Consider the following 27346-nt stretch of genomic DNA (forward strand, 5'->3'; position numbering starts at 1 on the left):
GCAGAGACGGCTCATTCGTTAACTTAATTCAATGTGTGTTGCTCTTGTAGAGCCCACCAGTGTAACTGCTGGGAATCTAATGAGGTTTCCTGAGGAGGAGCCAAAAAGAAAAATATTTCTGGGGTGGGAGTGGGAGATTTTTAATCACTAAATTTAAATCACATTTTAAAAGGCATGTGCCTTAGATTCAGCCAAAAAGTCAGTTTTGGGGTGATCACTCAGTCAGGATTTTCTATGCCAGCATTCTGCACGACTCGGGACCTCACACTATTAACTAGCAGTGCTCACAGAAAACCTTTAGTCAGGTGTAGCAGAGCAGCCCTGTAATCCTAGCATTTAGAAGGCTGAGCCAGGAGGACTGCCACATGGTTCAGGCTTGCCTACGCTATACAAGGAATTCAGATCAGCCTGGACAACCTGGCAAACTGGTCAAAATCAGGGCTCTGTTCCTTGACTGCTAATGCAGGGGTCATAACAAACAGAACGTGGATTCAAAGGACTTTTAGTAAAACACTGAACAGTTACATTTAGACAATATAATTAATGACTTGGATTAAGTAAGCTGTCAAACACCCTAGCTTTTCACTGTAGAATCTAAATGAGCTCACATTTGGAACACTGCAGACTTCATTATCCAAACAAGAGAGGCAGAACTGAAGCAAGGAGTATGAAAGCAGTGGCCAACTGCACCACAGACAGATTCAGATCTTCAAAAAATGACTCTACAACATAAATAACCAAGTCACCAAATGCTGACATCATCACGTCCCCACTTGGCTGGCCCCTTTGATTTGCTGATTTACAAGAAGGCAATAGGCCAACAAGGTTCCAAACAGAGCTACACTGTGAATGTAAAACCCTCTCTAGCCTCTGTGACACGGATTACATGGCCTTCACTCAGACATAGATAGTAAATACAGGTTAAGAGAAAGCATGAGAGTGAGATCGATAGTGGGGTTTAGAAATGCTTTCTGGAAGATTTACAATGAATTTAAGCCAAAAGATGCCCAGAGCTGTGCCCTGGGCCCTGTAAATGGGTAGTGGACTAGCCAGTGGTCCTTGGCGTTGAGAAATAATCCAGTAGGCGAGGAAAAAAAAGAATGAAATAAATAGAATATACGCTGTGAGGCTACAGCAAACACTAGGGGATAAATGCCTGTGCAAGATGAGCAGAAGGGACTGATGGCATTAGACGGGAAATCAGAAAGCATTCCCCGAAAAAGGCCATTTGAGGGCTAGCCAACAGCTCAGAGGGTAAGGCACTTACCACACAAGCTTGACGGCTTTAAGCCCAACAACCTGCCATGGAAGGAAGGAAACAACCCTAGAAACTTGTTCTCTGACCTCTACATGAATGCCATGGAATGTATGTACCTGCACATGGACATATACCATATGCACAAAAGACATATACAATAACATTTTTTAGTGAGCTAGCAGGGGAAAGGCCTAAGGGAGAGGAAGCCATCTGGATACCTAGTAAGAAGTGGCACAGGATGCTAGGCTGCAGGGGGAGCTAAGCTCTGAGGCAACTGCAGCCCTGCAAATGTCAGGGGAGGGTCATGTAGGAAGTGACAGAGAGGAAACTACACACTATCCTTGCAGGTCAGAGTAGTAATACTGGCTTTTTCTATGAGTAAGGTAGGATGTGTTGGCTACAACCCATGTCCATCTGATGACTGAAGAAGCTCAAGCAGGAAGTGGAGAGGCCAGATACAAGGATACATCCTTAACCTAGAGATGGAGGGAGGGAGGGAGGGAGGGAGGGAGGGAGGGAGGGAGGGAGGGAGGCCTTGGTGAGAGTGGCAAGGATGACAAGGCTGGGAAGATGATAAACAGAGTCTAAGCTAAAAGGGGGTGTGAAAATGCTGCAATGGGGGGGCTGGAGAGATGGCTCAGCTCGTAAGAGCACTGACTGCTCTTCCAGAGACCCTGAGTTTGATTCCCAGCAACAATGGTGGCTCACAACCATCTGTGATGGGATCCGATGCCCTCTTCTGGTGTGTCTGAAAGACAACTATGGTGTACTCATATACATAAAGTAAATAAATAATTCTTTAAAAAAAATAAATAAAGGATCCTACAATGACTTCCCCGAAGGAACAGTGTAGGCGACAAGCCAAGGCATTAGCAGAGACTGTGGCTTCCCTGCTAGACAAGCTGTATCTGAAATACCCACTATGTTTGAAAGACCCCAACTGAGGCCCAAACACTGGCTGGATAAAGAGCTTCTGATGAAGTGGGAGCTGTTGATAGAAGCCTCATCCTATGGATAAAGTATAACTATAGATAAGTACATGGAGCATGCAGCCTAAGCCACTCCAGTGAGAGGGGACACCAGGCACGAGTGCAGGCAACCTACTCAAATGGTCGACTTTAAGAGGATGAAAAGTCTATGGACAGAAAAGGATAAAAAGAAACTAGCTAGAGGCAAGAGGAAATCGGAATCTAGAGAAGGCACTTTTATTTAATGAAAGAAAATAATAACCTGGGTGCCAGAGGGACTTCAGGCAAAACTGACAGCAGAAAGAGCAGGAAACTTTCCTGTGGCACTGTCCTTGAGGACACAGAGAGAAGGACACAGGAGGGAGTGCAGCGCTGGGGTAGGTGGGCAGCCACAGTGGAGCAGGAAGGATGAGTGGACGGAGACAGGGCAGGAGCTAGGGAAGAGGTAGGTGGGCCTTGGGGAGGATGGAAGTTGTATTCTGATGATTTCTGCTTCTGAGTGAAAAGGAAAACAGTGGAAGGGAAGAAGTCTGTGCACAAACGCTACAGAGGCATAGTTGTCAAAGAGAATGGACCAGGGAAGCACAGTATGACTGACGTGCAGTGTCTGGGATCTGCTCAGTGCTATGTCCCTAATGTCGGAGCACAATGATCAATGTGACAGGGGGCAGTTGTGCACGGTGGCCTGTGCTGTAATCTGCTATGCTGTCTACGAGGTAAAGGCAGGATATCAGGAGTTGTTCGGGGTCATCTTCAGGTAGAGAGCAGGATTGGAGACCATTCTAAATTATATGAGACCCTCTTTAAAAAGTAATAATAATAATGTTTGTCTTTCTCAAGACATATTAAGCTAGTTGTGTGGGTACACATGGAAAATGGGTGATGCCAGTCAAGGAAGTTGTACTCTTCTGCAGGTCCTGAGACATCAGAGTGAGGAGAACCATTACAGGCCATACGCTTTGTAGGATTCTGTGAAAGGAGCTGTGTCCTTACTTCATGACTGTAGAACAAGATTAAACAGAAGTGCCATCATATTTCCTGACAGGGCTACTGAAGTGTGGTTACCACAGCAACAGAAAACTGCTCTCACAACTGGGACACCAGGAAAGTTAGGAGCATCATTTTCCAAAATGTTTAGAGCCGGGAAGGGTTCTTTGAGGCCCTGAATCCTTCCTGTGCCTTGGAACTTTAAGCAATGTCCTTGTAAAGTCACCCAGAACCACCAGGGGAGTCTCTTGACAGTGGTGGGACATGTCTGGAAGCCCAGCACTCAGGAGGCTAAAGCAGGTACATTCTGAATCCAAGGGCAGCCTGAAACACACAGTGAGACAATCTCAAAAATAAAGTTTTTTGAACTATGTAGATCATTAAAATGCCTAACTAGAAGGAAGAGTGGACATGAATTCAGCCCTCAGTTCCTTCAGCCTTTATCTTCAGTAAAGAAATGAGGGTCACAGGATCAGGGCAGAGCTGGGATCTGAACTCAAGGCCCCACCCTCACTCTGCAAGAGCAGCAGTAAAGAAGGGCAGAGAAAAGAAGGAAAAGTTGGCCTACTTAAATCACCAGGCAGCTGAGTGGCCTTGGGAAAGTGGTCCCACCCTCGAGGAACTGAACTTTCTCCTTATGGAAATGGGAGTTAAATGACCTTTCCCCATGGGAAACCAAACAGCCTGACAAATGTCTGGCCCAGTTTCTTATATACACAAATTGCTTCCTCACAAGGAACGTCAATGACCTGATTGATGAGTTAGTGTGTTCCTATCGTGTCTGAGATATTCCCATGACAGTCAAGTCTCCCAAGGGTGGGAAACCTGCTGACAGCTATAGGGTAAGCTTGGCGTGTGTGTGTGTGTGTGTGTGTGTGTGTGTGTGTGTGTGTGTGTGTGTGTGTGTGTGTGTGTGTGTATGTGTGTGTAAAAAAAAAAAAAAGGCATATCTTCCTAGCCTTTGCTCTTCAAGAGCATGGGTCATTCATCTCTCACCTCTCCAGGGTTAACCTCACTCTCTGGGCTTCCTTGGAGAGCATGGTTATGGCCAAACATTCTGTATCCCAAACGTTTTGTTTGTTTTGTAGGACTGGAAACTAAAGCCATGGCCTCATGCACACTAGGCAACATTGTACCACTAAACTGGATCCATAGCCTTATGTCTAAAGTATCCTCAGGACCCTGAAAATGAAGTCTATTAAGGTCCTTAAATAAGGAGTCAGGGTAGAGCTTGCTGGCTACACTGCTTGCCTAAGCAAGTATGAATCCCTGGGCTTGATCCCTAGCACCAATTAAAACTGGATGTGATGACACACACAAGAATTCCCAGCACTTGGGAAGTGATGGCAAACCTATCCCAGCTTTATCATCGATCGTCCTGCCTAATATCATGTTTAGAGTCAATCCGGGATATATGAGAACTGATGAGTTCTCACTGAGTCCACGAGTGATAACACATGCCTGTCATCCCAGTGTAACCCTGGTACTCTGACAGCCTGGACTATGAGGCCAGCCTGGGCTACACAGCAAGACCTTGTTGAAGGAGAAGAGATGGATTTATAAACCTCAGAGTGTGGTTCTGCCTGCCGGAAGCCACTGTGGTGCGGAGACCCCTGGGTGAATCCGCCATCACCAGGTCTGACCAGGAGGCAAAACCTTCAACTGAGGACTTAGGAGATAAGAAGGAAGGAGAATACATTAAACTCAAAGTTATTGACAGGATGGCAGTGAGATACATTTCAAAGTGAAAGTGACAGCACATCTCAAGAAACTCAGAGTCACACTGTCAAAGACAGGGTTCCAATGAATTCGCTCAGGTTTCTCTTTGAACGTCAGAGAATTGCTGATAATCATACTCCGAAAGAACTGGGAATGGAGGAAGAAGACATGATTGAAGTTTATCAGGAACAAACAGGGGTCACTCGATGGTTTAGATAATTCTTTTTTTATTTTTTCCTTTTCCCTCAATCCTTTTTTATTCTTAAAAATAGTCCTTTTGTAATGTGGTGTTCAAAATGAAAATTGAATACTGGCACTCCATCTCTTAGAATATCTGGTAATATGAATCCTAGTGTTCAATATTCATTATTGGTTGTTTTTGTTGTACTGATTTTTGGTGATCAGACCTCAGCTCCCTTAACATTGCCCTTCTTCCTTTAAGAGATTTCATGTGTGCACAGAGAGGCCACCCTTTCCAGGACTGTGCATTTTCAGGGTTGTGATGATAAAAAGGTCGACCAATGGGTGCTTCCCTGTGGCCTTTCAATGGCCCTGCAGTTCGGGCATGTGGTGGCTTCACTCCTGGACTATGATTTTCAGTGGGAGATGGAGATTTTTCAAAGAACCGAACTGGAAAATGACTTTTTCTCAGCTTGAAGCTACTTTTAAAATCTGAGGGTCTGGACCAAAAGAACATCATGTTTGTAGTCAAGGTGACAGATACAGTGAGAGTAACAGCCACTCCAAAGGTGGCTTCACTGGAGAGAAAGAAAGAGTCTTGAGCAAGACAGTATTGTCAGAAGATCCCAGGAAAGTTCTAATCTTCATCAGCAGTTAATAATAAAGTTACTCATACAGAAGTGTATGCAACAGGAAAAAGAAAAAAAGACCTTGTTGAAAATAAATTCATTTAATAAAACCACATCTTTATTACTTCTCAAATGTATGTTTTTAACATAGTAAGTATTCTGTTCTTGTGTAGTTTGGTGGGTTGGTTTTTGTTTGTTTGCTTGTTTGTTTCTTTTGTGGCTCTTTTCATTTTCTTTTGGTTTTGGTTTTGGTTTTGGTTTTGGTTTGGTTTTGGTTTTGGTTTTGGAGGCTTTGTTGGTTGGTTGGTTGGTTTTTAACATTAGCTCCTTAAGTAGCCAAGGCTGGCTCTGAACTTGCCACCTTTCTGGTTTGGCCTTTAGAATCGTGGAATTCCCGGTGTTTGGCACAATACCCAGTTCAGAAGTCTTCCTTTAGTAATTTTTGTTTGTTTGGTTGGTTGGTTGGTTTTGGTCCTTATTTATCTTCTGCAAGTCTCAGATCTCTCTGGAATCAAATGACCTTGATTTAAACTCCAGGTCAGCTACTTAAGTAGGTGTATCAAATATCTAACTACTCTGTCCCTTGGTTTGCCTCTCTGTGACAGGGCAATGAGGACAGAACCAGTTGCATCAAGTTATTGTCAGCCAAGAACCCAGAACTGTTCTCAGCAGCACTTAGTAACAGTGTGCAAACATCTGCTGCTGTTAGGAGGCCTTCCGGGCCAGACTTCTACACAGGTGTTTCTCAGATCTCAACTCAGATGATAACTGCCATTATCAAATCCCTTTGGATAGCTCCCCTTATCTTCTGTCACTGGATCATCTGAGCCTGAATCAGAATTACTTAACATTTTCCTAAACTCTGAGGGGCTGGGGAGATGTCACTTCACAACGCTTGCTCTGCATTCTTTAGAATTGTTAGTCTTACAGTCTACGGTTTGTTTATGTATTTGTGCACAAGCACACGCTGAACAGGTAGGAGGACAACTCACAGCAGTCACTTCTCTCCTTCCACCATGTGGATTCTGGGGACTGAACTCAGTTGACAGACTGGGAGGCACTGGTCTTCACCTATGGTGTCATCATCTTGCTAATCCTCAGACTCCACACCATACTCACCACAGGACCACACCCCCAGCCCTATGCACATAAGTAATCATTGTCAACTTATAGTGTGGGCAGTTCCTGGCCTTCAGAGGATTACTACTGTGACCAATGCCTGTGACAGACAATGTCTGTGGTTAACAGTGACATTTCAAAGACAGATGGCCAGTTTGATCTGAGTTTGCAAAACAAATCTGCACTAATTAGCCTACAAGTCTTTGTCTTCTTTAAGAGTCAACCCTAAATAAGTGACGCCATTATTACTGGCATACAACCAAAATTAATACACTCTAATCAAATGAGGCCTAGTCTATAAATCCCAACAGTTGAAAGTGATCAGACAGAGAATATATTCTATGTTCATATGTTGTGATATAAATATGTGTTTAAAACAAACAACAACAACAACAAGAAAAAACAAAAAAAAAATAAATCTCTGGGCCTGGTGATGCATATCCATAACTCCAGTACCCAGAGATGAGAGGCAGGTTCACAGGTTCAAGATCATCCTCAGCTCCACAGCAATTTGCAGGCTCATCTGCACCACATGAAGCTCTGTCTCAGAAATAAACAAGCTTTCCTTTAGTCCTACCAAGGGACATTAAGCTGCACTCTGATGAGAGATTTAGTGGAAATTGACTTTTGAAGTAACAAGGACCCCTCATTGCTTTGCCCTGTGGCTGCAGAGGTAAATGGCACTTGTCTAAGGAATGTCTGTCCAGCTGGGTTAACTGGGAAGAGGTCCAAATGAGGATGCTCAAATTCTATTCTACTTCTACTTACATAGGAATAAATCTGAGTCAAGCATGTTGGGGTACGACTACTGGAATCTCAAGTTAAAGGCCAGCCTGGGCTTTGTAGCAAAACCCCATGAAAGATGAAGAGAAGAGGAGGGAGGAGAAGGGAGAAAAGATTGAAAGTGTCTCACTATGGTAGGACTAAAGAAAACGCAACCTTTCAAATAAAAGCCATGTGTCTATAAGGTGGAAAAGGTAATGAAGACCAAGCTCACTATGGTGTTGACAATTTGGGTTTGAGAACAGGCCGGACATGCCTGGGGCCTGGGTTCTGGCATCAATATTCAGCTTATTCTAATGGACTCATCGCTCCCAGGCTGGAGGGAAGTGGGGTGGTTGCTTTACATAAGCAAAGTCGTACTACACAAAGTGGGCACAGTGGTCCATTCCTGTAATACCAGTACTGGGGACATTAAAGCCAAGAAGATCAAGAAGGAGTTCAAAGTCACCCTCAGCTATAAAGCGAGTTACAAGCCAATCTGTCAGAAAAGAAAACAAAAACCACCCTCTCCACAAATTACTTTGCATCCAAATGTCTTTGTCCTCTACTCTTTACTCTGTACAAAAGGCCCCATGACAAGATCACTGAAGTTTAATTAGGCTGGGCACAGGTCACATGGAGCAGGGCTGGGATTCAAGCCTAAAGCTTCAACCCCAGGCCCATACCTGCATCAGCAGATGGCCTAGGGGACAGCATGCTCAACCTCCCTCCTGAACCCACACCACCAGTGTCAAATACTTTACTTTTTCCTGTGTCTGTCATGGTCTTTCTACTTTTCACTGCTAAGAAAACTACAACGTGGCAAAGGAGGTGTGTCAGAAAGAGTGAATTCCATGGGCCTTTTACATGGAATATATGAATTCCATCAAAATACAATATTACCTTTAAGGGACCACTGAAGGAGACATAAGACAACCAGGACCTCAACAATGACTCAATGCGGTCACCCTTCCACCTGCCACAAATAAGCCACACATTCTGATCTCTTTGATTTTAAATAACTTTCAAGAAACAAAAACAGCACAGCCCCAAGAACATTAAGTGTGAAAACCTATCATAGACAGAACTCATTCGTGATAATGAGTGTTAATTTTGTCCATGGCCCACTTATTGGAAGAGCACCAAAACCTTTCAGAGAAATAAACTTTTCTCATTCTACCCATTAAATATGGCAGTTAACGTTTGCTCAGAGTTAATGGCAAATAGAAAAACTGTTAAACACATATAGAGTCTCCTCATAAAACCAGTGAGGAAAGAGAAAAGAGGCTGGAGCGGTGACTTAGCCAGTGGCGCACCTGCTGTGCCAGAATGAACTCTGACCCAGCTTATAGAGAGACAATGCACTGGATGGTGAGCATCTAGGAGGCAAACGGAAACAGGTGCCTGAGGCTCACTGGCCAGGCTGTCTAACCAGAACAGCAAGCTCCAGGTTCAATAAGAGACTCCATCTTAAAACATAAGGTAGACATTGGCTGGGAAAGACACTAAACACTGACCTCTATCTTCTGCATGAACATGTATATGCCTGTGTATGTACAGACAGACAGACAGAGACAAAGAGAGAGGGGGAGGGACAGAGAGACAGAGGGGGGAAAGAGAGGGGGAAGAAGAGTCAGAGAAAGAGATAGAGAGGAGGAAGGGAGAGACAGAGAGAGAGAGAGAGAGAGAGAGAGAGAGAGAGAGAGAGAGAGAATAGTTCCAATCTGTCGGGAACTACAATACCCTGCAGCACAATCTCTAAGCTGCTTCCCTCTATTGTGGAGAATGTGAAGACAGCATATAAGACATCCACTCGGATCCAATGCCACATTAAATATTACATTTTCACAGCTACAATAAACAGCACCTGCCTTTCCCTATAAATACATTATTGGAACATCTAGCTTCATTGAGCCAAAACCTTAGTCACTGAAGGAAAACTTTCCAACACTCTCCACAGTGCTATGTCCACACCTTTGTTAAGAACATTTTCTAGTTCGGTCCCCAGCTCGAAAAAAAAAAAAAAAAAAAAAAAAAAAGAGCATTTTCTAGTACTTGATTTCACCTTGTGACAAAAGAATCATTCACTGCGCTGTCCCCATTTGTGGCTGGCCTCATTCACTGCACTTGAGCAGGCTCTGGCCCACAGCTGACATAATCACCCTGCACATTGGGCGCTCTCTCTATAGAGCTTCTCAGAGAACAACTCCATACATATCAGCTGTCAGCAGGGCCACTGTGGACATGTGCTTTCGGAGGATCTTGGCTGACTGCACCATTGTGCGTAGACTCAATTGACTCTGGCTACTTTTCTAGACTTGGCCTAGATCATTTTTCTTCTAGCATGCTTACATCCTATAGGGGTGAGGTCAACAGGCTGCAAGATATGTGATCAATTACTGTAAAGTACATAATGAGCCAGAAATGTATCAACAAAACAGATCGGACAGCAAAACTCAGTGGCAGAGCGCTTGACTAGCATGCACAGGGCTCTGAGTTTGAGCACCAACCCTGAGGCAAGCAAGAGGGAAAGTGAGAACATGGCAGGCAGGCAGGCAGGCAGGGAGGGAGGGGGAGGGAGGGAGGGAGGGAGGGAGGAGGGAGAGAGGGAGGAGGGAGAAGGAAGGAGAAATGAAGTCTAAGAGTTCAGAAATATCAAATGCACGTTACTAAATACAAATGTATATGATCAACATCTGGAAACTAAATGGCCAACATCCAAATTAATACCACTAAGCAGCAAGGCATTTACTAACTTGCAAGGAGATAAATTATAACAAGGAAGCACAGCAGTGCACATGGTGACTGGTACTATTAATTGCAGAAAGACAACATAGGCCTTTAAGCCTTGTGTCATCGAGCCTTAAGTCTTTAAGCCTTATGACATCATACTCCAACATAACTGCTTTGTGGCTAAGTACTTCACTTATTAGAATAAGTATACAGTGAGTTTCTACATGATATGTATGCAAAAATTATAAATTTGTTAATTGAAAGAGAATTTTAAGTGGAAAAGTCTGTAGCCCAGCCAGGCATTCTAATACACATATATAAGCCTAACATTTAAACATCAGAAGTTCAAAGATAGCTTTGGCTACATAGTACATTCAAAGCCACCTAGGTTACATGGGATTACTGTAAAATAGAGCCAACCACTCAAGAGGCAGGAGGATTGCTGCCAGCCTGATATACATAGCAACTTCCAGGATAACAAGATCCTGTTTCCAAGAAACCAAGTAAGAAGGCAGTGGTGGGGATGAACGGCAAAGCATGTGCTTTGCATGGAGGAACCCAGTTTAATACCCAGGACCCAGAACAGGAAAAACAGAATAAAATGAAACAAGAATAGAGTTTAGTTTAATAAAATTTATTAATACATCTAAATATAAATAATGGGCTGTTTGAACAGGCATTTTCATGAACAAAAAGCATGCTTGAATTTGGTGCATCCTAACTACCACTATAGCTCAGCTATAAGCTTGATTGCAGATAGTCTGGGACCACAGGCCACCTTAATACCCCTGAAAGGTATCAAGTCATCCTCAAGCTCAAGGAAGGTGATGGGGAGGGGCCATAACATGATGGGCTTAGCAGAGACGGGGTGCTGAAAGGTGGATCAGAGGAAACAGGAAGAAAGGTATTCTAGGCATGGAACAATACAACCTATAAGCATGAAGGCCAAACTCTGACCTTGTGAGGACAGCAAACAGTCTGCCAAGAGGATGCTGGCAGCATTCTGTGTCAGAATCATAAGTGGACACCTTTGTCTCTTTCCATAATGTTAGTCTCTATGGGATAAGACATTCACAAGCTTCATAGTTTTCCGGTTTTGTTGGTGATGATTCAGTAAGGAATGCTGACTTGTCCTTCCAGTGAGCCCATTGGCAATCCCAGGGTTTTTTGTTTTTGTTTTTTTTATTTCAAGGTCAATTACTAATATCAACTCAAAGATCATACAGGACACTTCACACAGTGACACGTGGGTTACAGAATGGCAAAGGCATGAAAGACACTACCAACAGCAGAGACAAGAACCAAAAAGATGTAAAGAGAATCACTGTGGTGGGTAGAAGTGATACTCATAAGTCTAATCAGGAAGTGGTTGGAGTAGGTTCACAGAGCCCTTCATGGCAGGCCAAGTAGAGGAAGATGGGTTGCAAGACAGGCTAAGGCAAGGCAATACCTTTAGACTGAGATTGGGGGGGGGGGTAGCTAATACCGTAGGGACAGCTGAAAATTTGTCACCTGTCCATCCCATCCCATGACACAGGCACCAGATGGTCAGCGAGTGTCACTGTGTCCCTGTCCCAAAGTGTTGTATCACTCCTTTGGAGGCAAGTGAAACAGTTGTACCCTTCACTGGTCTTCTGTGTTCAAAAGTTGATACACAAGTTTCCAACATGCTCATGTCACGCCTGTGTGCCTCTGTGTTCCCGATCTACATCATTAAGTTCATTGGTGAGGCCTTGTTACTTATGTGTGTAAGTTACTTCTGTCTGTGCCTCCTGGTTCACAGTGTGCAAGCAGAAGCTGTTTGTTTATGGAAATGACACTCATACTCACCCTGTGTCCTAGTCTGCTTTCTATTGCTAAGATAGTGATCGTAACCAGAAGCAACTTGGGGAGAAGGGCGGTGATCTGGCTTGCCCATCCTATTCATCATCCTATCCATCAGTGAAGGGAACCTAGGCAGGAACTCAAGCAGGACAGAAACATGGAGGCGGGAACTGAAACAGAAACCAACGAGGAAGGACACACACTTGCTCTCCATGGTTTGCTCAGACTGTTTTATTATACTACCTGGGAACCACCTGCCCACAGGTAGCCCCACCACAATAGGGTGGGTCCTCCCACATCAATCATTAATCAAGAAAATGCCCCACAGGTCTACCTACGGATTAATCTGATGGAGGCATTTTCTCAATTAAGTTTGCCTCTTCCCAGATGACCTGAGCTTGTGTTGAGATGACACACTCAAGCGCGCACACACACCAACAACAACAACAAAACCACCCAGCACAACTGAAAATACAGCTGCCTGGGCAAGGCACAGCCTGAAACCATGTTCCACAGAGCATGGAGTAGCTCAGAGAAGAGCACAGCATGATTCAAGGGAGAGGCCAAGAAGGACCTGAAAGCTTTGGTGGGGTTTTCCCAGAGTAGGGGATGTGGGTAACAGAGGGAGAGCCAGGAAGCAGAGGGCAGGTTGAGAAGCAGCTACAGGCTAGACTGAGGTAGTAGAAGTGGCAAAGAGTCCAGCAATGACAGTAGTAAAGCAGACTGCAGAGCCAGGCAGGCTCGAGAGGCTGGGCTTCTACATCTTCCAGTGAGCCCAGTGGCCTGCAGCAATGCAGAAAGCAGAGGCAGTCAGAAAACAAGGGGCTGCACATGGCAGGCCACACCTCATGGGGAGGTGGACAGCTCACAGGGTCTCCAAGGATTGGCTCTCCACAATCCATCTAGAAACCCACTATGGGACCTCTTCATGTATAAATTGTCCCAATGTCACTTCTTACTTGGGGTGTGTCAGAATCAATAAAATATCATATCCTATTCTCTTCTCTCTTAGCTGGTTTTAAACAATTGTAACATTCAAATCCAGTTTCAGAAAAATCTAGGAGATGAAAAATAGCATGACCACATCCTCAGGACTTACATAGTTTTAACAACCGTGGCATCAAAATGGAAAATGCTTCATGCTGATTTCCAGAATAAAGACTTTTCAGAGACCTTGGTTTATTTTTCTATTGTACACATCCTTATTTCAAGCCACTGTTATGTACGCACTCGCATGGAAATCAAATCAACAGATTGGCACGCTTTCAGGGCTTCCATGAATTAACTGTCATCTGCAGAAGAAGGCTGAGGAACACAGTCCCAAGCAGAAGACCAAGCTGCAATCAAAAACTGAAATGTGAAACCCACAGAAGCAGAGCAGGGGGCAAACACCTACAATCTCAGTACTTGGGAGCCAGAGGTAAGAATCGCGGTCATCCTACTGTATAGTTAGAGGCCACACTGAGCTGCAGGAGACCCTGTGCCAAAAAGCAAAAGAAGGGGAGGATGAAGAGGAGGAGAGAGTTGGAAGGATGTGAGGGAGGCAGTCTGGCAACTAAGGATTTGGGAAAGCGGCAGGTGGTCAACTAGAGGAAAGAGTACAGAGAACACGGAACTCGATATACTACTGCATTTCCTGTCTGGTGGACACGTGACTGGTAAGTAGGCTGAGAAACCAGAATCCACAATAGGAAAATGCAATTCGTCCACTGCCCAATTCAAGCCAAGAGAAGAGAGACACCAAGCTGTTCATTCACACGACCCCCTCTCTAAACAGCACTTTTGCATAAGGGCTCTAGCTACATTGTTGAGGCCGGTCTTCAGGAATCAAGCAATCCTCCAGCCTCAGTCTCCAGCACAGCAAATTGACACTGTGAATTTGTATGAGGATAGGAACAACCAGGTTTCTCTGTGGCACCAGAATCCCCACAAGCAGGAAGGTCCTCTATACCCCAGTCCACTTCTCTAGACACTACTGCCTGAGGTCACTATTGTGAGCTGCAACTTGTTCTTTAACACCAGCATCGCTTGGCCCCCATGAGCTGTTCCACTGACCATGGTGTGTTCAAAGAGCCTGGGAAGGAAGACCACACCCCATCCCCGCCCACCCCCACTCCCACACAGGGTTCCTCTGTGTAATGGCCCTGGCTGGCCCTAACTTGCTTGTCAGACCAGGCTGGCCTTGGACTCACAGAGATCCACTTGCCTCTGCCTCCTGAACGCTGGAACTATAGGTGTGCATCACCACACCCAGCCCAGAAGGAAACCACTTTAAATGTTGACATTCTCAATCTCTCAATCTCTCAATCTCTCAATCTCTCAATCTCTCAATCTCTCTCTCTCTCTCTCTCTCTCTCTCTCTCTCTCTCACACACACACACACACACACACACACACACACACACACTACCTTCACTGTCAAGTAACTTCAGGAGACACTGCACATCAACCTGCCTTACACAGCAGGATGCATGCCCGATATAAATTGTTTAGTGTTCAGCCATCAAGAAACTCTTTTCTAAAATTGCTAACCAAAGTTTTACGTATCTAACATACTGCTGCCCTGACTTTTCAAGAGATTCAGTGTAGCCCACATCAGAGGAGCACAAGACACTCTGGTGTCTGCATGCCTGGGTAAGCCTCTCCTCACCACTCTTCAGAGGCTTCCTTCATACAGAGATGTGTACTACCTCTCCAATGCTGTATTTCCAAAGACGCAGTGAAGGGACCTGCTTAGATCACATGGACACCTGTAGCCTGAAAACTAGGGCTATGAGGCCATGGACACAAAATCATCACACCTTCTCTGCAGCTGGGGGAGCCAAAACCACACAAGGATCCTATGGTGTCAGCAGTCAAGACATGTTCCCTTCCAAAGTGTGTGGAGTACATGCACACGCATACAAGGTGTGTGTATACTCACGAAGGGTACGGATATGGAAGATGGGAAGGGATCTGTACCCTGAGCTCTAGGGTATTAAATGGCACTCGGTGTGCCTGAGTGATGACGATTTCCCATTTAAAAGTCTCAGGTGCTTGGCTTTCTTCCTCCCTCCCCTAATCTGTTCCTCTCCCCATCTCAGCACAACTCATAATCACAAATGATCGAAGCCTGAAAATTGCTGGGCTTGGGGGATGTCATCACAGCACTTTTAAAAGAAGCAGGGACTAGAGGATCAATTCAGTTGTAGGACCAGCGCAAACTATACATTGATGCCCTCTCAAATACCCCGAGAGTCATCCACCCCTGTTTCTTTTCCTCTCTTCCCCCACTTCCACGCTGCAGAAAAACCATCAACATAAAGATTACATTCAGAACCCACCTGCTTACCTGCAGCACCCTCGACAACTTCATCCAACTCACAGTACCCCACCCACCCACACAGCACTGGCATTCTTTGCCAAAGTCCTGTCTTATAAAAACCCCAGTGCATAGAAAGCTAGTCACAAAAGCAGAAGGTACCAAAGAGAAGTGGCGGATGTGGCATGAGAACTGCTCATTGTGGTAAAAGGTACTACGAGACCAGAGAGAAGGAATATTCAGGATCACACAGGGGATAATAAAATTGCTGGGAAGAAGCATGCCTGAAGAGGCAGCAAGACAGGAGGATCCCAATACCCCAAGACAGAACAAAGGGAACTACATGTTAAAGTAGACAGACGTTAGACAGCCATTAGCCGAGACGTACCAGACTTCTCAAATAGTATTAACAAAGTAGGAGAGCTTTTTAAGTCCATGATAGAACATTTTCTTGGTGTATAAAAATAAAATACTCGAGTTGAATTTCCATCACGAAAAATAAACATAAGATATTAAGAATCCAACATTAGGAGAAAACAGTCTGGGCATAGCAAACACTTGGCTTCAGCTCTCTCTCTCTCTGTGCGTGCGTACGTGCGTGCGTGCGTGCGTGTGTTTAGCTACATTTTGTGGCAGGGTTTCTCACTGAACCTTGACCTTATCAGTAAGCCAACCCCCCAGGGGTCCTCGTCCTCTGCTCTAAACTTACAGATGAACATCACTGAGAACATCTTTTTATATGGATGCTTGGGACCCAAACCTAGGTCCTCGTGCTTGCATGGCAAGCACTTCATCCACTGAACCATTTTCCCAGTCCCTTGGCTGTGTACCTTAAGAACTCTGTTTATTCCATAGGGTTTAGAATCCATGCCAAGGTCACCCAGCAAACAACATGGTAGTTATGTCCCACATGGCTATACAGGTCAAATTGGATTCCTCTTATCTTATCTTCCTTTTCCTAGCAGCAATAAAATGGCCTGACCCTGCCATGGAGCATTCCAGGGGTGTTCAGAACCACAGAGGGAAGCTCTGGCTTTCTGCTACCTCATCGACTCGTACTTTCTGATCCTAGGCCACCCCCATGCTCCCCAGTATTTGCAATTGGCTTTTATTAGCCATGAGTACTCAGTACTGAACAGGATCATATGCTTCTCATGTGTTCATTATTAAATAACTTAACAAAGAATGTCTGTCTCGTTAATGATGATATGAGAAACTCTCCCACAGTAAGAAAATGCCTTCCCAAGTGTCAAGCATCCACAGAGCAGCCTCTTTTCACTGGTTTCCTCAGTCCCACCATTCAAAACACTCAGACTGGGCTAGAGAGAAGACTCAGAGGATAAAGCACTTCACATGGGAGTGAAGACCAGAGTTACATACAGTCCTTCAGTGTGTCTGACCCTTACAATCCCAGCATTCAGGCAGCAGAGAGAGGGGAATCCCCAGGTTGCTGGCTAGTTTTATGTCAACTTGACACAAACTAGAATCATTTTAGAAGAGGGAAATCTCAAATGAAAAAACTGTTTCCACCAGCTGGCCTGTGGGCAAGTGTGTGAGTACATTTTCTTGATTGATGATCAGTGTGTGAGGGCCCGGCTCACTGTGGTCAGAGCCATCCCTGAGCTATTGGGGTTCTTGGGAGCTATTAAAAGCAATCTGAGCAAGCCAGGAGAACAATCCTGTAATCAGGGTTCCTCCATGGCCTCTCCATCAGTTCCTGCTCTGACTTCTATGAATGGTATACTATAAGCTGTGAACTGAAATAAATCATTTCCTCTCCTAGTTGCTAAGACACTGAGGGAAGTCGGCTAGCTAGACTAAGTAGAATTGGCAGACTCGGGTTTCAGCAAGAAATCATGCCTCAATTAATAAAGTAGAGAATGACCAAGTAAGACTTTGGGCCTTACATCCATACATAGGTACACAGGGGGCATACACACCTGTACACTCATAAGCTCACACATAAACACAAATACACACGTGCACAAACCACATAAAGACCGACTGGGGGTCTGTGAATCTTTGAAAACAATCCATCTGGCACAAGGAGAAATCTGCATCTTGTTGTGACTAAAAACATAACCAAACGCTTTCGTTTTCTGTTGTTGGTTTCTTGCAACAGTCTTGCTAGTCCTCCTGCCTCTCACAGATGTATGTGTGTAAGTGGACCCAATTCAAATCCTCTCTTCAGCTTCCCCCAGGGTTTCCTATGAAACCCACTGAAGTGAGAGCTCCTTTTTACTCACACTCAGTCTGCATAACAGCAGTGTCTCTTGTCAGGCAGTTCCTCACCCTTATTCTTCACAAAGGGAACAGTTATGGCTTGGTATGTGTAGAGGATTGATTCAGAGACAAAATCTCAAGGCCCTCATCTCAAATGGCAGTCTGCATATCATTTAACATGTTCCTTGACATTCTTCAATGCCTATCTAGGTTCCTTATAATACTAATATGGTATAAATGGCTTATGTTATCATCATTAGATATAATAAAAATCCACACTGTAGATGCAAGTTCAACTGCAGTATTTCAGGGATAATGATAAGAAAAATGTATATACACGGTTTTTGACCTATGGTTGGTCACATCCACAGATGAGAAACCTACAGAGGCAAGGAGCTGGCTGCACGAATTTCTAAGCATGTCATCTCTTGACCATTATGTTGAAGATCTCACATAGCCCAGGTTGGCCTCAAACTTACTATTCAGCCAAAGCTGGCCTTGAACTCCTGACCTCCTACTCAACTTGCCAAGGGCTGGGATCACAAGCAGGCACTCCCTACCACTAGACCTAAATTGAAACAGGCATTTCTTGGGCAGAGCCTAATGGTTGATCATTTCCCTGGCATGGACAAGCCCGTGGCTTCCATCCCTAACACTGTAAAAATCACTAGCATGAGCTAGGCCAGGAATCTCTCCTTGGCACTGTGAGGTGAGGATAGCCACGGTGATGATAGTAGCTACCTTCAGTAGCTGGTTTCTTCTTCTGCAGGAGTTGAAAACACACTTGCCTCACAACAACGATTTAACAAAATACCTACAAAGACCCCAAATCAAGCATGAACTATATCCGAGAGTACTCACTACCTCCAGATTCTCCCACCTGAGCCCCAGCATTTCATAATCACCCAAAGTGTCAAAACAATTAAAACACAACAACCCCATTTAAACAGCAGCTCAGGAGGCCAAAAGTTAACTTCATACTCATTAATACAAATTTGCCAAGGGCCAGATTAGCTCTGTGACTGACTGTCAATCCCAAAACACCAGATTCCAGATATGTAGGAAGCACATGGAGGACCACACAGTGGACAGGGATTGTGCTTATTATAGCCTGTTGTGCTAGCTACCAGGACATTCTGTTTTCTCTAGGATGTCGTCTCAAATAGAGTAATAAGTGAAATTATGACCGGCTGTCGAAGCCATATGCTCTCCTTTCGAAGACAACAAAATGCTCATCTAGTGTGTCTGCGCACAGCAGTGGCGGCTGGACGGGAGCCAGAGAAATCAATGAAACCTTCATGTTTGGAAAACTACTAAATACAAAACAGGGGGCCATGGGACTCTGGTTCTTCTAGTGTAAAATTCCTACTGCAAAGTTAAGGTGACCCTTGAATTTTAATTTGACCTGCTCAGGAGGTCACTGATATCTAGGCTGCCTCATTACCCACTCTGCTTTGCAAGGTACCAGGGCCCAGTCACCACTGGGTCCCTCGTGATACTCTACAGATAAAGCCAATGTTCCTGGTTCTCCGCATTGTCCCTCTGACCCTTGATAGCTCATTCTCAATCTTAGTCATTTATATACCCTGTCTCTCCCTCCCTTTCTCCCTTCCTCCCTCCTCTGTTTTTTTTTCTTCTCTCTCTCTCTCTCTCTCTCTCTCTCTCTCTCTCTGTGTGTGTGTGTGTGTGTGTGTGTGTGTGTGTGTGTGTCTCGTGTAGCCCAGGCTGACCTCAAGTTCACCTAGTAGTAGAAGATGACCTTGAATTCTTGATGCTCCTGCCTCTGACTTCCAGATGCCAGGACTGCACATGTACTACCACATCCAGTTACTTTCTCCTTTTGAAACTAAACTCCAAGGATGGGAGAAGATCCCAGTTTCAGTTCCCAGCACCCATATGGAAGCTCACAGCCATCAGTAACTCCAGTCCCAGGAGAACCCACTGAGGCCTTCTTCTGGCCTCCATGGGCTCCAGTACACATGAGGTGCACAAAAACTGATGTGAGAGCACACGCACATACAAATAATAATAACAATAATAAATTTTAAAAGCTAACTCCAAGCCAGGCATGATGGTACACATTTACAATTCTGTCTAGCACAAGGAAGCCGTAAAATCAGGAGTTTAAGTTCAGTCTGAGCTACATGAGAGCTTGTCTCTAAAAACAAAACCAAAAAAAGTAGGAAGTAATAGGGCTGAGAATATGAGGACATGGTTCCCATAAATTGCTTGCCATGCAAGCCTGAAGACCTGAGTTTGGATGCCCAGCTCCGTGTCAAAAGCCAGGCGTGGTACCATACATATGATTACCATATACATTCCTCCTCCTACTCCAAACATACAATTTGGGGCCGGTTTTAGGCCTTACCAACAAGCAACATGTGTTGGAGTGCTGTAGTTAGAGGGGGCAGGTTTGAGGTGACCTGTCCCACTAAGCTGTGCAAGCCAGAAGCCTGATTCTCAGGGTGAAGATGAGGAACCTTTAAGATGCATACCTAATGGTACCTAATGGGTAATCCTTAGATCTCTGGTGGTGGTGCTCTTGAAAATGATTAATGTAGTTCTCCTCTGGGATCCCAGCTACCTAGCTCTCCAGAACAAACTGTTACACAAAAAAGCCAGCAGCAAGCCATTGAATCACCAACTTTGCTCTGCCACCGCTCCCTCCCTCAGTGAGTTACCACCAACCAAGAAACCCTCCACGGAGCTTTTTCACCCTCTAAAACTGAGGTAGATAAACCTTTCTTCCTTCCTCAAGCACCCAACCTTGGATGCTTTTATTACAGCAACGTAAAAGAGATTAAGATCTGGTCACTATCTGTCTCTCTTGCTGCTACATGGCAGCTGAATACAGCTCTACTAAATACATGAGTGGGTAAGTAAATGAAAGGGGCAGTAACCAAACTTCAAGCTGATGAAATCACACAGACTGTCAGGATGTTTCAGTCAGTCTCTTTAAGACACGTTATCTTCCCAGCCTGTCAAAATGATAGCAAGCGAGAGCTATGGAAGGGAGAATGCCATTAGCAACAGTCCCAAAGCGGAGCCTTCTAGTCTGGAAGTGAGTCCTCCTTCCCCTCCCACCCCCTTCATCCCCCCAACCCCCCCACTCCCCTCCCCTCCACCCCTGTCTTGAAGGTACTTAACTATCAGCCTTCACAGCAGATGACTTGGCACAAATCCTTCCAGACTGAACAGCTCGTGGCAAGAAGTGAATGCTCTCACAAAACAAATGCTCGTGCCTCATGTTGGCAAATATTCATATCTCTGTGGCTGCCCCCCCCCAACCAGATAGGGACCACTTTATCTCTCAGTATCGGTATCATGGATGTCCAAGAGCAAACTGAGCATATTCAAACAAGGCTCAGAGTAACTGGTGCCTTTCCCTCCCCGATGAGAGAAGGCCTCTTCTTATCCTCTGCTTATCCCAGAAACTTACATAAAGTGATGAATGAATGATGGATGGTTGGGACATAGGCTGAGACAGGAGACCAGAAGTTCAAAGCCAGCCTAGGACCCTTGAAACAAAAAGGATGAAGAGGAAATATCAGAGAGGAAGAGAGCAAAAAAGAAAGGGAAGGAGGGAGTGGGTAAGGAGAGAGAAAGCAATCCTCAAAACCACTGTCGATCTCCTCAGTGGCTGTTCTAAAGCCTCCATGACTCTACTGGCCTTCAAGGAACGCTCTCTTCTCTTCAGTATATGTGCCTGAACCCTTCCTCCTCTCTCCCCTGGTTGTTTTCCATGCTTCTGCCTATATCTCCTCCCTCCACTTCCTAACGACTTCCACTTCTGGAATGGAGTTCATCTTCCTTCAGATCCAGAGCCCTACAGAGACTCTTCCACAACAGTCTACCATACTCCCATGCCCCTTCAGGACCTAGTTTGGAGAACTGAATTCAGGTCACCTACCAATCTCTGCTCATCCCTACCATAGCTCTTGAAGGAAACCTGTTTTCTCCTCAAAGACACTGTGATATCCTTTTGGGTCAAATCTGGGCTGAATCAGTTGCCTGTTTCAAATTCTAGCTCCATAACTAATAAGCCAGGTTCATAAGAAAGGCACTCATGGCCGAGACTGTAGCTCAGTTGGTGGAGTACGCAGTAGCACAAAGTGCTAGGTTCAATCCTTGGCACTACAGAAACTGGACACGGTAATGCTTGTCTGTAACCTCAGCTCTTGGGGTAGAGACAGAGAAAGCAAATGTTCAAGGCACTCCTTGAAGCTACAGAGGAAGTTCGGGGTCAGCTTGAGCTACAGAATACCCTATCTTTAAAATAATGATAATTATTATTATTAATTAATAACAACAACAATAATGTAACTCTATCCATGAGGAGGTCACAATTCAAATGCCCATCTACAGTTGGCTGGTGTGTATACTCAGTGGAGTAGCAGCTTTTAAAAGGTACAGAAGGGCTGGAGAGATGGCTCAGCGGTTAAGAGCACTGACTGCTCTTCCAGAGGTCACGAGTTCAATTCCCAGAAATTCTGTTATGTACTCACAACATGGAAAAGGATCTCTTGTAGCTTTAGGAGTCTACACCTCCCGTCTTCTGCAATCTTTACAAAGATAAGCCCACAGAGAAGCAAACAGATACTCCTTAACTTGCCATGGTGCTGCTGCACGCAGAGTACCAGGCAGCAGTGTTCTGAGCACTGGCACACTGAGGCTTTCTCCAGCAGCCAACTTGTCACACTGGAATTTCACCCTCCAGAATAGGTGAGAATGTCAGTCAATCCTGAAGTATTTTTCCTAGTGACTGTCCATCAATACAGCAAAGATCTCAAGTTGGCACTACATGAACATGCAAGAAACAGCCCAAGAAAGTCAACCGCACACTAGCATCTCCTATATGCCCAGGGAAGCCTGCAGACACACACCATCTCTGTTTTATTCCATTACCTCATTGGTCAGACCTGACAAGTGTTTTCCATCTACTTCACACTTCTCTCTCAGAAATGTCTCCACTGCTCTGCAACACATTCTGGCATCCACGAAAAAATTCTGTTGACTCTAAGTACATGGGGGGTGGAGTGGTGTTTACTCCCATGGTAGAACAGGCATTGCAAATTGTGTGCCACATGCACAGACAGCCTTAGTTCCCCTAACAGCATGTGTACTGTGCATGTAAATGCACGCATGTGAGTGCCATTTATGGCCTCTAACAATTGTTCTTTTTAATTCCTCTGGATTTTTCTTGAATTAACTTAAAAAGCCTGGTGTCATGGCACAGTGGTTATAACACATGGGAGGTGGAGGCAGCAGGATCAAGAGTTCAAGGCTAATGATACCAGTGGTTAGCCTCAGCTACAGAAGACTCATCTCCAAAACAAGAAAGACAAAACAGTCAGACTGCTGAATATGAGTAGGGGTTGGGAGAACAGAAAGATCTAGATCTTCAAGGTCCTTCCCATTCCTAAAAGTCAATGGAGACCCCTCCCACTGGACTCCACAGCAAGCTAGAGGCAGTGTCCAGTTGAAGGACTACCAAGAATGCCAAGTAACAAAGAGACCCCTCCAGCAGCCAACCCACATAGTAGGGGAAAGAAAGGATCACAGCTACCTCTCTGAGGACCTACTCAGAAGAAATAACAGTATGTTGCCGGGTTGCGGGGCATAAACCGAGTTATATGTAAAACCTTCAGAATTGATCACAAGTAGATGGGAGGCAGGAAGTGCATGCTTGTTAGCTATGAACATCTCTTGCTTTACTTTTAGCCCCTCCCTCTTCCTAGAGCCAGCCCCATCTTTTCTACTGGTAGATGTAGCAGGTCTGCTCAACCTTGCTTTCTCTCATCTACTAGAAATCACCACTGAGGTCCTCCCAAACTTGTTGCTAACCCATACAGAGGGCTGGGCCCAGAGGGAGAAACAAAGTAAGTTTTTCTATCTTACCCAGCTTGTTTTAAAGCGTTACAAACTAGTACCATTCACTCACTTCTAAGGTTTCTCTGTGGGGAAAGGGTGACAGTCTAGGTAGGTAGCCTAGACTGACATTAAATTTGAGAAGCTCTTTCCCCAGCCTCCTGCAGGTTAGGATTACAGGTGTGTGCTACCGTGTCCAACTTTATTCTGTATATTTGAAATGTGTGTGTGTGTGTGTGTGTGTGTGAGTGTATTTTTAAGGTCCCAATCTATAGCCTAGACTGGCCTGGGACTTAGGTAGCTAAGATGAACCTCAAACTTACAGCAATCCTCCTGCCTTATCCAGCCAAGTGCTAAGATTACAAGCGATACCACCATGTGTAGCTTTTATGCTGGATCTTAAAGTGAGATTACCTATGCTCCTGGCCAGCTCCCAGTGTCTGAGCTCCACTAACTGACCCTTGTCTGAACCTAAGATGTGCACAATATTTTGATGATAGACGACAAGGTGAGCAGCGCGTCCCTAATTCTCCTTCAATTCTTAAAGAGGTAAGAACATGATCCGATTTAGCATTTTCTAAATCTGCAGAAATGTTATGAGCCTCAGGAAAACATTTTGCGCAAGTTTTGTGCTTCTAGGGATCATCCACTCCTTAAGAGTAGCAGGTGGACTCTTTCAAAAGTGCCCAAAGAAGGCCATTCTTCGCTGGACCAGCCTTCCCTTGCTCATATTAAATTGACTAACTCAAAAGAGTCCAAAGAACCCAATCCAATAGCAGCATGGGTTTCAGAAAATAACAACAAAAACATTAATATCAGGCTTGCGAGTGTGGTTCGGAAGGTTAATGAGCCCTGGATTTGGACTGTTAGTTTGAAAAAGCAACTAAACTCTCAGCGCACCCAGCCCCCTCTGAAGCCGATGATCCCCCGCCCCTTAATTAGCTCCTGCTAGATTCATAGGCCCTTCCTTTTAAGGAAAAGGGGCCCTCTGAAATTAGCATAACTTTTAGTATCAAAGGGCATAGATTAGAGGAATACACGTTAATATGCCCTGTAAAATCTTTCCTAAATTATTGCACTAAATCACTGCCACACATCAGCCGTAGAACTGATTTTTTTTTTTTTTAAACAGCAAATACAAAGTCCCACCAGGAAGGGAGCCAAGAGAAGCCTGACAGCCCTGGAAGGATTTCTCAGTATAGAGGAGAGCGACTCACAATCACCCTAATTAGCTGTGCACAATCACCCGTGCATAAGCTGAGGCTACTACGGTAGTAGACATTGACTCTTTAAAAAGTGTCTATGTTTCCCACTGTTTTAGGGAAGGCCTCTCCTTGTTGGGCCTGCCTTCCCTTGCTGACCTCACGATATCTAACTTAAGGTAGTCCAAAGAGCTCAGTCTCCCATAAACACATTTTTCATTAAACAAAGCCTTTCCTATTATGGAGGATGTCCACCTCCTGTTCAGGGTCCAGAGAAAAGGATCCACTTTACCTTCTGGCTGTACTCAGCCCTAGGAGGACAGGGAACCCAGCTATCCTACGAGATATCCTGGAAGGGGACCTAGAGAACACTTCCTTCCCACTTCCAGAACTTAACCAGGTATCAGGAGTTTGTGGGAAGGAGGAAGGGAGTACTGGCCCAACAGTAATCCAGTCTCCTCTCTCTAGGAGCATAAACTGAGCTATGGGCTAGAGGAAAATAAATCAATGTAGCCACACCACATTTCCAAGGCAAGGGAGGATTTGCTGTTTGAGGACGTGGGGGAGGGGGGTATGTGGGGGGGTATAAAACACAAGTTGACACATTGGGTGTTTTATGACTCCCTACCTTAATTTATTTTTTAAAAAATTTGTTTTATGTATATGAGTGCACTGTAGCTATCTTCAGACACACCAGAAGAGAGCATCGGATCCCAATACAGATGATTGTGAGCCACCATGTGGTTGGTGGGAACTGAACTCAGGACCTCAGGACCTCTCGAAGAGCCAGTGCTCTTACCCATTGGGCCATCTCTCCAGCCCCCCACCTTAGTTTTTAAGAATAGGTCTCTCGCTAACCCTGGAACACCTGCTCATTTGGACTGGCTGTCTGCCAAGCCCCTGGACTCCTCATGTACCCTGCCTGCGGCTGGGGTTACAGTAGTATGCTTCCTTCCACACACAGCTTTTGCTGAGTCTGGGGAGATCAAGCACTTTACTGACTCAGCCACCTTCAGCCATGCTTACATCTGCTTTGCTTTGCTTTGCTTCTGTCTTTGAGACAGGGTCATCTCATCTAGAGCCAGCTGTCCTAGAACTCATGACAGTCCTCCAGTCTCAGCAACCTCTCCCCTCAGTTCTGCAATTACAGGAGCACACCATCATGCTTGACTTAGGGGGAAGTGGAAGAAGGGAGTGTGACAGATATGGCTTTTTAAAGTCTCTCTGCTGGTCCAACCTCAGAAACCCCAGATCCAGTAAAGACCATCAAAATCTAAATGATTCTTTTTCAAAGTGACACTAAGGTCTGAACCAAGATCACAAATACAGTTCCCTTTTCTTTACTCTCTGCACCTCACTGGTAGTAGATGACTCTTATTTTGTCCTATCTTCATCCTCTCCCCTCCAGGTTCAATGTGGATTCTCCTATCCACAGACCACAGACATGGCTTGCATCCCTCCAACAAAATGGCTGCTTGGTGTGACACACAGAGAGCCAGCTTCACATAAGGCTGTCCAGCAGGAAAGACTGATAAAGCAGAAAGTCTGTAAGCATGCTTACTACTTCTTCCTACAATCTACCCAGGTCAACATGTTCCCTCATAACTCCCAAAGAGAACTGAGAGAAAGAGAGACAGAGAAAGAGACAGACAGAGAGAGAGAGAGAGAGAGAGAGAGAGAGAGAGAGAGAGGAAGGAGGAGGAGGAGGAAGTGGTGGAAGAGAAGGAAAAAAGAAGGAAGGGAGATAAGATGATCTCCACAAGTTTAAACCTGGTTAAGAAAATGAGGACATCATTTTAAAAAAACAAACAAACAACAAAAACAAAAACCCAAAGCAAACAAACAAAAACAAAGAAGTGGGGAGAACAAGGAACATGGGCAGGGGACACAAGTTCAAGGCAAACCTAGAGACAAGCAGGGTGGGGGCAGGGAGTGAAGACATGTTCACAGTGTCCCTTGTCCCTTACTTACAGTCAGTACAACATTGGACTCCGGATCTGAATTCTGGCAGGGATAAGATTGTTTTTAACAAGTACAATGGATGACCTGTGGACCACAACTGAGTGGTGGGCTAAGACTGAGCCTACTGCTTTTGCTTTATACTCTGTCCCTAGTTTGAGTGAGGACAGTGAACTGAAAAGTGAAAGCAAAAGATAGACTATGCAATCCTGCTAATTCTGCATTTATAGAAAGAGAACATCCATTTGTTCTATCATAGAGCAGAAGGAACATATTTTATGCCACAAGAAGTAAGAGGAGACATGGAACTAATAATCTGCTTGGATAAAAAAAAACAAAAACAAAAAGAGATGTGAGAGAAGAGGCTGCTGAGAAGAGGGAGAGGGGCGGGCTGGCACCTTCCATGCAGGTAAATTCCTAAGAAGCCCTTAAAGGAGAACAGGGAAGGTAGCAGGAATGCCAGCATGTACCTGCAGGAAGACACATGTCACTGAGAGGCCCATGCTACTCTCAAGGGATGAGCTATACACTCCAGAAAATATCTACCAACTGAGCATGAGGAACCTACCGTCCCAGCACTATTGAGGCTGAGGCAGGAGACCCGCCTGGACTGT

General features: G+C 45.0%; 1 protein-coding gene and 1 pseudogene across 11 annotated transcripts in view; one reads left to right on the forward strand and one right to left on the reverse strand.

The window, feature by feature from the left end:
• Carmil1 (capping protein regulator and myosin 1 linker 1) overlaps positions 1-27346 on the reverse strand; it is a 279741-nt gene that overhangs the window by 211142 nt on the left and 41253 nt on the right. The gene's annotated exons all lie outside the window — the stretch shown is intronic.
• Positions 2862-5151, forward strand: LOC116883900 (annotated as a pseudogene).

Source organism: Rattus rattus, chromosome 14, assembly GCF_011064425.1.
Source record: "Rattus rattus isolate New Zealand chromosome 14, Rrattus_CSIRO_v1, whole genome shotgun sequence".
Lineage (NCBI taxonomy): Eukaryota > Metazoa > Chordata > Mammalia > Rodentia > Muridae > Rattus > Rattus rattus.